This window comes from Odontesthes bonariensis, chromosome 16 (genome assembly GCF_027942865.1).
Source record: "Odontesthes bonariensis isolate fOdoBon6 chromosome 16, fOdoBon6.hap1, whole genome shotgun sequence".
Classification (NCBI taxonomy): domain Eukaryota; kingdom Metazoa; phylum Chordata; class Actinopteri; order Atheriniformes; family Atherinopsidae; genus Odontesthes; species Odontesthes bonariensis.
The window spans coordinates 28,212,152-28,227,780 of record NC_134521.1 but is presented as its reverse complement, the minus strand read 5'-3'; positions in this window follow the sequence as shown (position 1 = coordinate 28,227,780).

Below are 15,629 nucleotides of genomic sequence, written 5' to 3'. Positions count from 1 at the left end.
CTACCCCATCTGTGTTGAGGATAGGGCTGCTCATGGACCCATTGATTTATTGTTATCTTTCATGTGCTACCCCCACATCCTCAGCTGATAGCCAGAGAGTGCGCTTGATGATGACCAGAAAGATGGGGGTGTTTGAAGCTTTCAAACTGACTCACAGGCATACAGTTGATTGTGCTTTCATTGATTTACCATAACCTGCTTTGTCTGAACCAACTGGGCCCCTTCCCAACAAGCCCCATCGATTCACCACACTGTCACAGTTTCCCGACTGTACGAAGAGACAAAGAATGGGGTGACGGACAAACTAAGAAGATAAAAAGGATGAGGACTGAAAATCTAGCTAAGATGGCTAAAACACAACCAGGCTGTTAGACATGAAGGTCACATTTATCTTGAGGATAACAGTGGCATTCAGCACAAGACTCTCAAGATAAAGCAAACACTAAGAAGACTGTCTGGCCTTTTTAAAAAAAAAAAAAACTCTCTAGTCATGTGGTGCATTCCACTTGAACTTGGAGGTCCCCAAGGAAAAATCTACAGGAACACCCCCTGAAGTCAGGAATCTGACACACCAGTCCTCAGAATCTAACATGGCTGCCCCACACATGACAAAAGAGGCACAGTCACAATAATAAACTGCTGATTACAACTTCTGTCTGTTTAGCCCTTTTACACCAGTAAAAGAAAACTAAGGACAACAAAAAACAACAAATAAACAAACAAACAAACAAAACCTTTAACACCTGCGATCAGCTAGCTTTTGAGTGTAAGAATGAAGTGTTTCATCAGCATTCAGCTCCACATAAAACGCCTCTTAGGTAATGGCAGGCACTGTATTTATAGGCTCTGGCTCCAAATGGCATTGATGAGAACACAATACCAGGGTGTGCACTCTAATTTTCCCTGAGGTTGCTACATTATGGGCTACAATAGTTGATACAACTCAGCTTTTCTTTATGTAAACAGTGTTTACTGACTGTAGTGTCCCACAAACTGACAGCTCACCCTCAGTTCCGCTGTGAGAGGCTGAAATCTGTAGTTCAGTCAAAAATAATAAACTGGTCTGATCACATCTGAACATTGTGATGGTCAGAAGTTGTTGTCCCAGACAGCCGGCAGGGTTTAGTGATGTTCAGTTCTGCATGAGAGCAGCATAATGCCACAGGTGCTAGCTTACCCTGCACTTACCCTCACACTTACCCTGTACTACCCTCTATGTCTGCACTCTATCTCTACACTGTCACCCCTGACAGAGGCTGACTTGTGGTTTCCTTCTATGTAGCTTATTGTTAGCTTTGATGTTAGCTGTAATGTTAGTCACCATTTGTAAGTCACTTTGGATAAAAGCATCTGCTAAATGCATAAACATAAACCCAGCTTGCAAAGACACGTAGATATTCCTTGAACATTTCAACTCTGGACTAACTTTTGATCAAATTTCTGAAGTCTTGGCCCAGACTTGCTAAATCTCTTTGAAAAGCATGAAAATGTTTGTGGACATATTTTGAGCACGCTGGAACATATTGTTGATGTATTATTTGTCTAAATTGCTGTCTGAAAGTTAAGAGGAGCTCAAGGGTTCACTGTATTCATTTTGTAAGTGCAGCATCGTAATATATGCTTTGTTAGGCTCCAATTCTGTATGTCAGCAGTAATAATATCAACAAGGATAGAAGTTTTCAGTAATGAAAGCATAACAGAAGTCTGGCATGGACAAGTGATGTCTTAATACATCAAAGAGATTGCAATTAAACCTTAAATCTCCACAAATGCAGCAGAAAAAACTCTGACTCGGTTTAAAGAGAGATGGAGACATGGGTGTGGGAGGAGGATGAGTTTACCTCCTCTTACTAATTTTGGGCATTGCTGCTGCAGTACTAGTGGATTCATTCATCTTGAAGTGTATGGACCCACAGGCAAAATGGGGCCTAAAGGCACATGAGGAAATCTGAACTGAGTTCATTGAGTCCACAGACAAAATGGACGAACCAGAGTTTAATGAGTCCGCAGCTGGTTAATTTCAAGACGCCTCCGCACGTCTCCGTGCAAGACACTGAGATACACTGAAAAACAAGCTCTTAAATAGTTTTACCCAAATAAGGTAGATTTGAAATGGGACCGTACAGTCAGACCATATCTTTTGGCTTTACGCCTGGACCAGTGGCCTTGAATCTTCTTTAAAAGTAAGGGACTTTCTCTCCCCAGGAGAGAGTTTTTCGATTTGACCACAGGCTCTCCCGGGAAATGCATTTTCTGTAACTGAGACGGACCTGATGACAGAAATAAAGATTTCTTTTGTTCGACTACGTCCGTTTCAGCAGCTTTCTTCATCACTCATTTTTTACACCGGTTTTTGAAGACGACCTCTCTCAGAATTTACTACATTTGGCGTCACGAACACAGAAGTCTTTGCTCCAGCATCTGGGTTCCGCCTGTCCGCAGTGGGGCTGCTGTCGTCGTGAGGCCGGCTAAGAAATAATAGGTGAGCTTGTCATCTTCTCATGGGGGCCGCTTAGCTGCACTGTGGACTGGGGGAAAACTGTTTTGCAGAAAGGGCATGCTTTTAGGGCCTGTCCGGGGTGGAGAGGTCGCCTACGGTTATCAGTGAGTGGGGAAGAATCTGTCTAAATTGTTGAGGTTGTTATAAGTACTGCAGTTGATGAAGTGAATTTTAACAGGCCGGAGAGAGGCTGTTATTGAAAAGTGTGTGTATAATGACAATGGATTTTGAGCCGACTAACATAGGCCCGCCCCGCGTCGCCGCCATGGGATAAGCCGGTTGTCGTCCGGCGGGAAATGTGGCTCGATGTTCGTTGTATTCGGCCAGTGGAGTTTGTTTATTAATTAAACTGCTTCGGTAAACGAGTTTTAAGTGATACAGAGTCCAGGGGGTCACTGTGGTGGGGAATCGCGGACGCGCGCTCTCCACTGCAGGCCTTCTGAGTCACAGTGCTTTTGTTGGTTTCGTCAATAATGCATCATAACATGTGCAGTGTCAAAACGTCAGTCAGGATGTACATTTGCTGAGAGGAAACCGCAGACGCTCTTTTCGGTCTTGGAGCCAATATATGGTTTCGGTAAATTGATTAATGCGCGTTATCGCTGGGCGCGCTGAGTTGTGAAACGGGTGTCGTTGAAAGACACGTCAAGCGCTAAGAAGAAGTTGTTGTTATTTACAGGTCGGGTGACCTGACTGTGGCATTAAGTGATCTGGAACTTTTGTCGGTAAAATGAGTTCGGGCGTGGCCCAGTGCACGCTACAATTATTAAAAATTTAAACAGCTGTCAACGTAGGGTGCGCGCACAGAGGAAAGGGGAGAGAAGAGTTGCCTTAAGGTTTTGTGTGTTGTCTGACAATGGAGTCTACATGTGTTGCGTGTGTGTCCTGTTTACATGTTATATGTTCGGCAGTGTGAGACGCTTAACTGTTGTTTGTCTGGGAAAGGGGGGACCCGCTAACCTGCACATAAAGTGCCGGGCGGCGGTGTTTGCGTTCATGACAGATGAACATACACATGATTCCTGAAAATAACATGGGTGTATGAGTGATGGAGACAGGACAATAACTGTCAAGTTATGAGTTTTTGTGGCGAATTTCGGCCGGCGCCTGGTTCGCTTTGAGATGCGCCACAAGAAACAGTGTGTCTGATAAGATCTGTCCATCTAATGAGACGATCAGTGTGTACGAATTCAGATGTGTTTGATGAACCCATGCATGTTCCAAGCATAATACATACATTTTCTCATACGCACATTTATGTTAAAAGAATGAGCAGCGTGTAAGGAAAAGAAAAAGAAAGTGTGGGGGAACGGTGAATGTGTGTGAGCTTGGGGCGGCCTGTGGAGGCGCGTGCACGGCAAGGCAAGAGAGGAGGAAAAAAGGAGGGGGTTTTTGAGGAAGTCGGTTACGCGCAGAGTGGAGTTTAGGAAAAAAAAAAAAAAAAGGCACTGGGGAATAGATCCCAAAATATATTGACAGACATTCATTTTTAGTTAATCAACTGTTTAATCAAGAAAATTAAGAGATGCACAACCTTAAAATTCGAGTTAAGCATGTAATCTGATCTAGGATCGGCTGAGTCTCATACCAGATCAGCAAGTGCTTCGGAGGAAAACTTAAAAAAAAAAAAAAAAAAAAAGAGTTAGATTCTTAGAATACACAGAATGGATAAGAATGGGATGTTTCTGTGATTCCTCGAGTGTGTGGGAGGGTCCAAGCAGACAGAGAAGCTGCGCCCGAGCCATATAAGGCCAGTGTGATTTATCCACAGACTCTTTAGATATCAACATACATACACACGAGCATTTACACTCCAATGCCCACATGCATGCACACACACATGTTTGTGCTTGTTGCTGTGTGTTTGTTTTAACAGACTGAGTCTCATTGAAAGAACAACTTTCTTACCAACTAGGTCCTACTAAACAGATCTCGGTGCTCTTTCCGCCCCCCAGGGTCGGTGCTGAAACCGTGCACGGGGGAGTGAAAAACTCCTAATGAAAGACCTACAGCTGAATTGCTGTCAAAGGCCAGCTTCCACTGGAGGGGGGAAAAGTGAAGAGATCATATTTTTTTTAAATCAGTGGCCTGAATACGGCTGCTGTGTGTTCAAGTAGTAGCATCTATGGCATCAGAAACTATAAGGTTACTTCACGCATTAATGACTAAGGTACCTCAGAAAGTGACTGTGAAATTGTTACTCAACAAAACATTTTATTTGTCTCCTTCCAGACATCTCTCCTGCATAACTGTTGTTCTTTCACAGCCACACCTCGTGGTAGAGAGATGGACTTCACTTGTTCCATCCTCACAGCTGCCTGCCCAACGAGATGGAGAGCATCAGGATTGTATATCAGAAATGACTATAAGTGTCTTACCCAGGCCAGACTTGAATGCCATACATTATGAAAATGCAGGAATAAATATGTTTGTCGACAGGTCACATAGGAAGAACCCTGATGACACAAATATTACAAAAGTTGCTGTCGTAACTGAAGCTGAAGTTCTCTTAAAACGACCACAACCAAACAATTGTTCTAATCAAATAGCTGAATTGGTAGTTGTAACTAAAGTTAGTAAGTTAGAGAACAAACAGGTGATTAACATTTACATTAGCAATCAATATGCTCCCTCAAAAGTATGCGGGTTAACACAGCAAGGGAAAAATAGATGTATGATGACATCCACATGTGAATCTATACGTCATAAAGAATTGATTTTAGCATTATTAGATGCTATTCAGCGGTTAGCTAAAGTAGCAATTTATAGATGTGCTGGACACATAAAACGCTTGTTTAAATCATGGTGCAGTATTGAGTCATGGACTAGGTCATGCCTCAACAGGGGGGATAGTAACAATAAGAAACAAGGTTTTTACAACATATGGGTTTACTAAGTACTTAATAAGTAATAAATAAGTAAATAAATTTGTGTCTAACAGGTCAAAAATATGCAAAACAGAAGCCACAGGGCACTCAAGTGACAATATGAGGATAATTCCTTAAAGCTAGAGAACACTTTTCATCACGTTTGTATGAATTCCATTGAATTAACTAAATGGGAAGAGAAACAATTCTGCCAAGTGATAATAAATGTTTTTACCAAATGGGTTGAAGTATTTCCATGCACAGAAGCAGATGCACTCTCAGCAGCAAAGGCACAGGGAAAATAAATATTTCCTAGATTGGGAGTTATGGGAAAAAACCTACAGTGATAATGGAACATACTTAGTAAACAATGTCGTCTCCCTGATGCTAAAGAACTTAAAAATATACCTTAGAAACCACTAGACATATTACCATATCAGTCAGCAGGATGACTGGAAAGACACAATGGAATAGATATGTCAAGACTGAAGAAAAATCATAGAAGAAACAGGAAAATGGTTTCACTGTTTACCACTAGTAGTCCTAAATGTCAGATAGGGCAGATGCGAGGAAGCATGCGAGTACAGAATTCTTTTAAAAACTAAACTTGGTTTATTATCAAAAAGGTTTTGAGAAAAAGCGCAGCTGGGCCGGATATCAAAAACCAAACACTAACAAAAACAAAACATAACTAAGGTTAAACAAAACAGGACTATGACTATGACTGAACACAAGAGGGGTACTTAATTTCAGTGACCAGTGACTAGTGAGGATTTGGCAGTGAACATGAATAAACCGGGAGACTAAATACTGTGGAGGGGGATTAGTGATTGAGTGCAGTTGATGGCAGGACAGGAGAAGGACTAAGGAAAGGTGGCATGACATGACAAAACTAAATACAAAACCTGAACCTAAACCTTAACAAAACTAAGAAACAGTAAAAACTAAGAACTAAACAGAAAACTAAAAACGTGTCAAAACACCACAGACACGACACTACACATGCATAGCATTTCAATTATCGCAAGATTAATGCCATTTGAGATAATGTATGACTATTTGTACTCCCACAGTGGAAACCATTCACCAAACACGATGAAGAGAGAGAACAAACCGTTGCAGAATACATGGCTAAAATGTTAACAAGGAGAGAGATCTCTTCTGTCAAGTCTGTTCCAGGTGAACCTTTGGAGGAATCTCTGAAGACAGTAAAACCCGGAGACTGGATCCTCATCAAACCGATAGAAGAAAAAGGGACAAAGAACTGGCCCAGTCCAAAGGGGGAAAGGTCCATATCAGGTACTACGTACAACACCCACAGCAGCTGAAAAAGTAGAAAGGACTTCCTGGATTCACTTATCACACTGTAAACTAGTAAGACCACGACCGTCAGAAAAAGGGAAAGATTAGTTACCCACCATCGTTCTCTGAAGCATAAGTCTGACTACAAAGGGGAACTTTCTCAACAGGAGAGGTTCATCTCAACCTCAGTGAAGAAAACAACGGCTAAAACGAGAACATAGGGTGCGGCTAAAATAAGACAGGAAAATGGACAGACATCGGCCGTGGCATCCATTCAGATTACCAGGATTTTGTGGGTTAAGAGGAACTACCTGTGTATTGTTTATCATTACCTTTACTGTAGTATTTCCCATTTTATGGTATGAAGCATGGATTAACAAAAATGAAGATGATGCGCAATAGAGTACCACCACTGCTCCCGTGACACCGCGGGTGCCACATAGAAATTGGGTTTAGGCCTCACACACACAGAACAATACCAAGAAATATAAGAAAGATATTCATACATAGACATAGATGTTCACATATAGACTACTGAAGGCAGCAAAGACCTGCTCACCCAGTAAAGTTCAATATTAATTTGTACTATTTAACTGAGATCTGCAAAAACGTGAGTTAAAATGTTAAGGAGTCCATAGTCAGTGTGAGAAAACTACAGAGATAAATGACAGTATGTACGTTAAAACAGAGATGAGAAATTGAGAAAAATAATAGTTTGTTCGTTTGTTTGTATGTATGTACAGGAAGGTGATCTGTGCGTAAACCAGTTTGAGTTGTAATTATCCAGTAGTGTCTCAGTGAAACAACAGACTGGGGGAAACATAACGAAGTCAGCAAAAAACAGTGTTCCACTGATCTGATTAGTTGCTCAAGTGTACTTCATTCAAACTGGTTGGCTATTAAAGGGACATAAAATGGGGAAGGATTGTTTAGAAGACAATAGGAATAGAGATGTGAATGTCAAATAAATGTTTTAACGGGACACTGATAATATTAAATAGGCCACTCAGACGAGATGGGAAAAGAAGTTTGGTTTTTAAGGAAATCTCAGTGCGGAAGGAGACACAAAATTGTTGAAAACAATTGAAGAATGCCTTTCTGAAGGATGGTTTACCACAGATAAATAGCTTTGTGACCAAGCCCAGGGTAGATCACTGTACGGCCCAGTTATATAATTAAATCAAATCAAATTTATTTATATAGCACATTTTATGTACAAACAATTCAAGGTGCTCTGCACAGAATAGAGGCATTGCAGCAGGGAGTGGAAGAAGCATTTAAAATACATAAAAGAATATAAAGAGAAACAAATAAAATCATTTAAATTAATTTAGAAACAAGCAACAGTCCAGATAAGTTCAAAGATAGCGTGCAGATTTCATGCATAAACACATGAGAAAATAAATGTTTTTAACCTGGATTTAAAATATCTCCATTTGATGAAAGTTTAATCTCCACTAGCAGTTTGTTCCACTTGTGACAGCGTAACAGCTAAATGCTGCTGCTCCATGTTTAGTCTGGACTCTGGACTGGACCAGCTGATCTGAGTCCTTGGATCTAAGAACTCTGATAGGTTATGTTCTCTGAACATATCACAGATGTATTTTGACCCTAAACCATTCTGGGATTTGTAAACCATCAGCAGGCTTTAAATGGATCCTGCTATTAGATAGGCAGTGAGTTGGTAGCCGGTTACGCGAGAGTAAAGCGCACGGAACGGATTTTGTCTTTGAAAAGCTAGACCTAGATGACAAAATCGAACTTAAAAATGTGAATTTAATGCAGGAAGTAGCTTGTGCGCTGGACAAGCAGCGTTGGGCTGAGAGGGGTGCCAGTCAAGACCCTACGGGTCTTTGGAGAAACCATGAGGGTTTGATGGTGGCGCCCCCAGACTTGTTAGGTTGGTACATTCAGGAAGCACACGGGCAAGCCCATGTTGCAAGGGGGGAAGTTAAGAGAAAGATCACACAAGAGTACGGGGTTTTTGGGCACCGTATTTGCTCGAACAGGTTGATCACGTCATCGGAAGATGTGCCATTTGTTTGAAAAATAATGTGAGGAGAGGTATGACAATTCCTCCAGGGTACATTCCGACTCCAAAAGGCCCTATGCGAGAGTTGGTCATGGATTTTGTTGACATGATAAAAGTAGTGGACGGCAAAAGGTACATGTTGGTGGTAGTGGACAGGTTCTCACGATGGCCAGAGGCCTGCCCAACTAGGCGAAAAGACGCTCAATCTGTCGCTAAGTTCCTGTGTCGTGAAGTCATACCCAGATGGGGGCTTCCAGATAGAATATCATCAGATAACGGGCGAGAATTTGTTGAGAAATCTGTAAAACTGATCCTACAGAAACTAGGAATCAAGCAACGTCTTGGAGCGGTTTATCACCCACAGAGCCAAGGCATATGTGAGAAAATGAACGGAGTGTTGAAAAACCGTCTTGTAAAAATCTGTCAACATACGGGACTGAATTGGGTGGCAGCGCTTCCACTTGCTCTAATGGCATGCCGTTCAGGCGCACTTCGCGATTTGCAAATGACACCACACGAGTTGGTGACGGGCAGACGAATGCCCACGCCCTTTTTGCGAACAAACGGGAAAGGTCCAAATTTGTCTCTGTTGGAAGATGAAATGAAGACATACGTTAAGTATATGGTTACTTTACATAGGAACATATCCACGTATGTCATTGACAGGCAAAAACAGGACCACGAGCAGGAGAAGCTTGCAGAGCAAAAGAGAGACATTTTGCAGCCAGGGGACAAAGTGTTCGTGAAGGTCTTTAGGAGAAAGTGGTTTAACGCCCGTCGGGAAGGACCATTTGAAGTTGTGCGCAGCACCTGTCACACTGTGTCAAGGCAGCAAAAGAAGAAGAGACTCAAACGGACGGTACGCAAGACAAAAGGTCCAACGGAGGGAGCACGGACAGATTCAAAACACCCGAGAATGCTCAAGATCAAGGTCCAAGAGAAGAGACTGATAATGTTGCAAACAGCTATGATCCTGCTGTACCTGTTCATGATGACACCAACCGGGGCCCACCAATACAAAAATTTGGGGTCATCGATTTGCAACACGTGCCAGAGACAACGGGGGCCTCTTCTCCAGACAGCAATCCAACAAAGATCAAAGAGAACAACAATGACGCTTCGAGAAGTGGCACAGAGTCAGCCGTACCAAGGAGGCCAAAGTCCAGCCGCAGAAGGACCAAACCCGAGAGATACGGCGATTAAGGTGATAGTGACCGAGGGTCAGTCGGCCCTGCTTCCATGCGAGTGCAAAGTGGTGGACGTGGGAGGACCCCATCTACCACAGTGGAAAGACAACTACGGAAAACTGATAACCTACTCAAACGCCACCATCAACGCACCACCAAAGTATGTACTGGTTAATGAGGCAAGGAGGGTGAAACAAGAAGGAGACTGTAGTCTTTTTGTGCGTCATGTTCAAAAAGAGGTGCAAGCAGAGGATGATATCATGGATATGTATCCACTTTAAAGATACAACTTAGACAATCATGCAGTAGGAGTGGACAGCCATTTTGTTAACCCAGTTTTCTCCTGTTTATATTACTCTAGGGAGGTAAGATGACTGTATTTTTGGTTTGCATTAATTTTGTCAGGAAAGTCAACCATATTCAAGATAGACCTGTTTTGTTTGTTATTTTGGCCAGGATCCACTCCAACTCGTGTTCCTAATAAATGTGCTCATTGCGGAGTTGCCAGTTGAGTGAGGAAAGGTTGAAACCAGACTAGAAAAGAGTTTCTGTTTCTAGCACCATGTAGAAGCCACTCCTGGGATGGAAAGCCTAGCGTTTATTACCACAAACATATTTTATAGTTTTATACTGAGTGTGACGTTTTTACATGGTTTATCCCTTATTTCTGACAGTGTGCAGTCTTATTAACCCTGTCTACATATATGATACAGTGTTTTACTTAACAATCTCCCATTGCAGTGGTGTGGCCAGACGCCGAGGTGTTCCAACTCGGTACGGGAGTTTTGACAGATGTAAGGGGGGAATGACTATGCTGAGGCTAACAGGATAAGATGGGTGGAGACAAGTAGATACATGTCACATACACAATAATATAGAAATTAGGGGAATTAGTAAACAATATATACAGGTATAGTAAGTAGGACTCTGGAAGCGGAGTTTGGACACATCGTGCGACAATTATGTAATCATGCAATATACTGTAGCATAAGTTAATTTTCCGGCAAGATACTGGTGGGTGTTTTCTTTTCTTTCTTCTCAGGATGACATTCTGGGAAATGGGAAACGAATTGAGAGACATTGGCTGTCCAGGGACCCCCACGGAATGGACTCAGAGACTCAAGACGGGGTGATGCAAATGGACTGTGGGACCCTGGACAGGAGAATACGATAAAGAAAATGGACGTTGGATAACTAAAAAGATGGAAACTGAGCTACACGGCTACTCCACTGCAAATGCATTGATATTTTTCAGTAGTACTAGCTTGCTAATACTCTAGAATTGTGTGGATTGAGTTATAATCATGAAAATGTAATCGTTGATGTTATAATCTTGGTTGCTGTTATGAACCATTTTAATCTGCATTGTATGACATAATGGAGTGTGAACTTATATGTTACTTGTGATATTGTTGTCATTATGCTTTGATATAGCCTATTCTCTGTAATACAGTACGAGCCACGCTTTGTGGACATAATAGGACGACATCGGACCAAATTGACCATAAAGGTCCTGAAATTAGACGTTAATGGTAAAAGTAATTGTTAATACGAAACAGGGATTGCTTGCTTAGATTGGCACCAGAGTGACATTCCCTTAGGTCATCCAATCTTTTTCCCCACTTTTTAGGAAGGGTGGTTTTTTATCGACTGGATGACAACTGACCTGCAGGTTCCCCACAGAGACACACAGATTGTATGGGAGAGCAGGACATGGATGTTTAGTCATGTCAGGAGACTGATGAGCTGTGTGACTGGAGGGAGACCGGTAGGCTGGTTTACTGTAGCCGAATTTGGACTAATTATATGATAGATTTAGCTTACTTAGTCTAAAATATTTAAAATAATGTGCGCATAGACACGTAAATAGGAGTTTAACTAATCAGTTGACTCAGAAATTGAGGGCTTAGGATATATTAAGAGATTGGGCAATCATTATTGTCGAACAAGTGAGGTCTTTGTTGATGCCGATTCATGGGTTTGATCATGTACCATGACAAATATTGTAGAGGCCATTTTGTGTTTCGGGACTATAAGTAGTCCCGAAGGGGGGAATGAAGTGTATGGACCCACAGGCAAAATGGGGCCTAAAGGCACATGAGGAAATCTGAACTGAGTTCATTGAGTCCACAGACAAAATGGACGAACCAGAGTTTAATGAGTCCGCAGCTGGTTAATTTCAAGACGCCTCCGCACGTCTCCGTGCAAGACACTGAGATACACTGAAAAACAAGCTCTTAAATAGTTTTACCCAAATAAGGTAGATTTGAAATGGGACCGTACAGTCAGACCATATCTTTTGGCTTTACGCCTGGACCAGTGGCCTTGAATCTTCTTTAAAAGTAAGGGACTTTCTCTCCCCAGGAGAGAGTTTTTCGATTTGACCACAGGCTCTCCCGGGAAATGCATTTTCTGTAACTGAGACGGACCTGATGACAGAAATAAAGATTTCTTTTGTTCGACTACGTCCGTTTCAGCAGCTTTCTTCATCACTCATTTTTTACACCGGTTTTTGAAGACGACCTCTCTCAGAATTTACTACAATCTCATCATTCCAGAGTCAGCCTTTCTCTCTTTTGTTGCCGGTGTGTGTGCAAGGCCCAAACATGGACTTAACTTGTAATGTTACAACTTAGTTAGATGGAGATTTGTCTGTTGCCGGTTGTGCTTTAGGTCCCGCCCCACCAGCGCCCTCCATGCCCCCATCACCCAGTGTATATATTCCAGTGTATATATTCCATTTTGCCTCATAAACACAGGTTTAATCTCTCTTGATATAAATGATGACTCGCGTTACATTGCGTCACTGCATGCGCAGCATCACAACTTCTTCATCGTTGTGGCTCAGGATAATTACAGAACTTCTCTGCTCAGGCTTGGTATTCATGCAAAGTGCCGGGAGATGAACTCAATAATAGATTGCTAACTAAGGCTGCATTAGATAAATAGGCATGGTGGATCTTTCTGTTTTGCAAAATTTGTGATCAAAATGAAACCTAAACATCATGTCCTCATCCCAATCACAAACAAAAATGTCATTTTCATGCAATTATGGGATGAAATATTTTTTCATCTGTGACAGGCCATGACACCGATCTGTCTGTCATTATTTGATCCACGCTGAAAAATCTTAATTACTACCGGGATGGATTGTCGTGAAAATTGGTGGAGACGTAAATGGCTTCCAGAGGAAGGGCCACGCTAACTTTGGTGTTCCCCTAACAGGTTAAAGGGTTTACTTATCTAGATAAAAGATCTAGATACTTACTATATGGATACGTATGACATTTTCACAGACGTCCATGGTAACCAGATGATGAATCCTAACATCCTGGGTAAACCCAAAGGACCCTATGACAACCACAGGGTGGATTGACTTAGCGAAGCTATTCATCTTACTCAAACATACAAACATCAGTCTCAGTTAGTGAGTGCATGTGGGTGTCTTAAGTTATCACCAACGAGCTGTCAGATATGACAGGCAGGGTGCGCCCAGCATCTCGAAGGTCTTTTCACAGTTCATCAGCTGATTGAGACACTTCCCAGTTAATTTTTCATGACACGTCACACATTCTGATGCTCAGAACCAAACAAATGCTCAGAACCAAACAAATCTCTATCTGTCAGTGCCATTTAAAATCAGACCCATCAGCACAGAGCACCCGTTGTCATTGTTCTTCATTGCTGTTCTTATGAATTTGTGAGTTACTTGTCTTTGTTTCATAGGGGATCACAGCCTTTGTGCCCTTCACGGCACTGAGTCTGCACTGTTAAAGGTGCACAACGATATTGCTCTGTCCGTGGATGCCCTGTTGTCTTAGTGCAGCTTGATCTCACAGCAGCCTTTGACACGGTGGACCATGCAGTCCTCCTGTCACATCTAAGTAATTATGTTGGCATCCACGGCACTGCATTGAAGTGGTTTGTGTCTTACTTGTCCAGTAGAACCTTCTCCGTTATGGTTGGTGACCTTTCCTCTTCCAGTGCTCCTCTCTCCTATGGAGTCCCTCAAGGATCCATTCTTGGCCCTGTCCGCTTCTCATTGTACATGCTACCACTTGGGTCAATTATAGCCAGGTACAATCTTTCTTTCCACTGTTATTCAGACGATTTACAAATTTAGCTACCATTGAAGCCAAATAGTAACAGTGCACAATGTTCTTTGTTTAATTGTATTGCTGATATTAAGCAGTGGTTGGCCCAAGATTTTCTTCATTTAAATGTTGACTAAACTGAATGCATTGTATTTGGGGATACTGTGACGGCTGGCTTACCTGCCGGCACCTTACCTCATCACATGGTCACAGGTGACTTTGTTGGTATAATAACTCGACCTGCACATATGTGAGATGGAGATATCCAGTGCTGAAGCACCGCGGTCAGGAGGAATGAAATAGAACTGTGTTGCAGGATGACCACTTTGAATCTTCTCTGTATACAAACTCTTTCTCCTGTGTAAGATTTATTTTTTTAACATGCAACTATCTTTTCCACAGAAATTCTAAGTACCGCTGGCCCTCATCCAGTTTTAATCTCCACCTGTACAGCTGTTTGCGTTTCAGTCACTTATTTCAGCTTATTGGTACCTTTGTGGTGTTGACTGCTTTATCAGACACTGAGCTATATTGCTGATATATTTCTTTTTTAACTAAAAAGTGGTCAGGTTGCATTGTTACTTTGATTAACAGCATGCAGGCCTCTAATACCTCCCTGCAATATTTCTTTATTTGTGAAAATAAAAGTAACTTTGCATTATTTTGAAATATCTAACATGAATATTTGATCATAGATTGATTTTATATTGTGTATACTGTTTAAACTGAACATGTATTTAATGCTTTATATCCTGGACAACTCAGCAGTCTAAAACATTTCACACGTTTGTTCTGTGTCTGGCTTTTAAGTGAAAGGCAGTAAAATACGTAGGAAAGTCTGCAGACAGCAAAAAAAATAGGATATTTTTCAAATTTAACGTCAAATCTAATAGAAAAAAATGTCAAATCCTCCTTTTAGGCTTTTTCTTCCCCAAGTACATCAGAATTTTTCTACTAACTTGCTCTCTGTCTTCACAAGCGCCCTCTGTAATGTGCATTTTGGCTGTGGAAAAATCCAGCAGGCTTTGGCAGAGCTTAAAGGGCAATTAACAGCATCGTGAAATAAAACAGCAGAGTCTCCTGTTTGACAAGAGAGGGATTAAATAGGTATTTTACCTACTGGTGGCTGCACACGAAACCTCAGGGAATGCACATCTTGTCCTCGCAGTCCAATGGCTATGATGCACACAACACATGCACCTATGACACATCTCTTGTGTGTGTGCTGAGCATTGTGTGTCTCTTCACGTGTACCTTTACATGGCCTTATAGTGTGTAACACTGCCTCCAGGCAACAAGAAAATGCGACCATAAAGTGAGCCTGAAACACCTCTGTGTCCTTTTTGGATTATTTGGTAGCAGTGTGAGTCAAATTAGGTTTTAGTATTTGAATTGTCTCCTAATGTGCCCTGGCATGATTGGATAATATAATTCACAATGAAGCGAGAAGAGCAATGGCAGCCTCAAATAGCCTGCATGGCTTGTAGTGGCTGCGTCTCTCTTCTTTGTCAGCATGGTGCTGTGCCTGGCTGAGAGGGTGTCTGAGTGATAATCTGATCCTCATCTAATTAGATCTAATCGGGCCTGATATAATGTAATCCATTAACGCTCGCTGATTGGATTTATTAGAATGGTAACAGATGACTT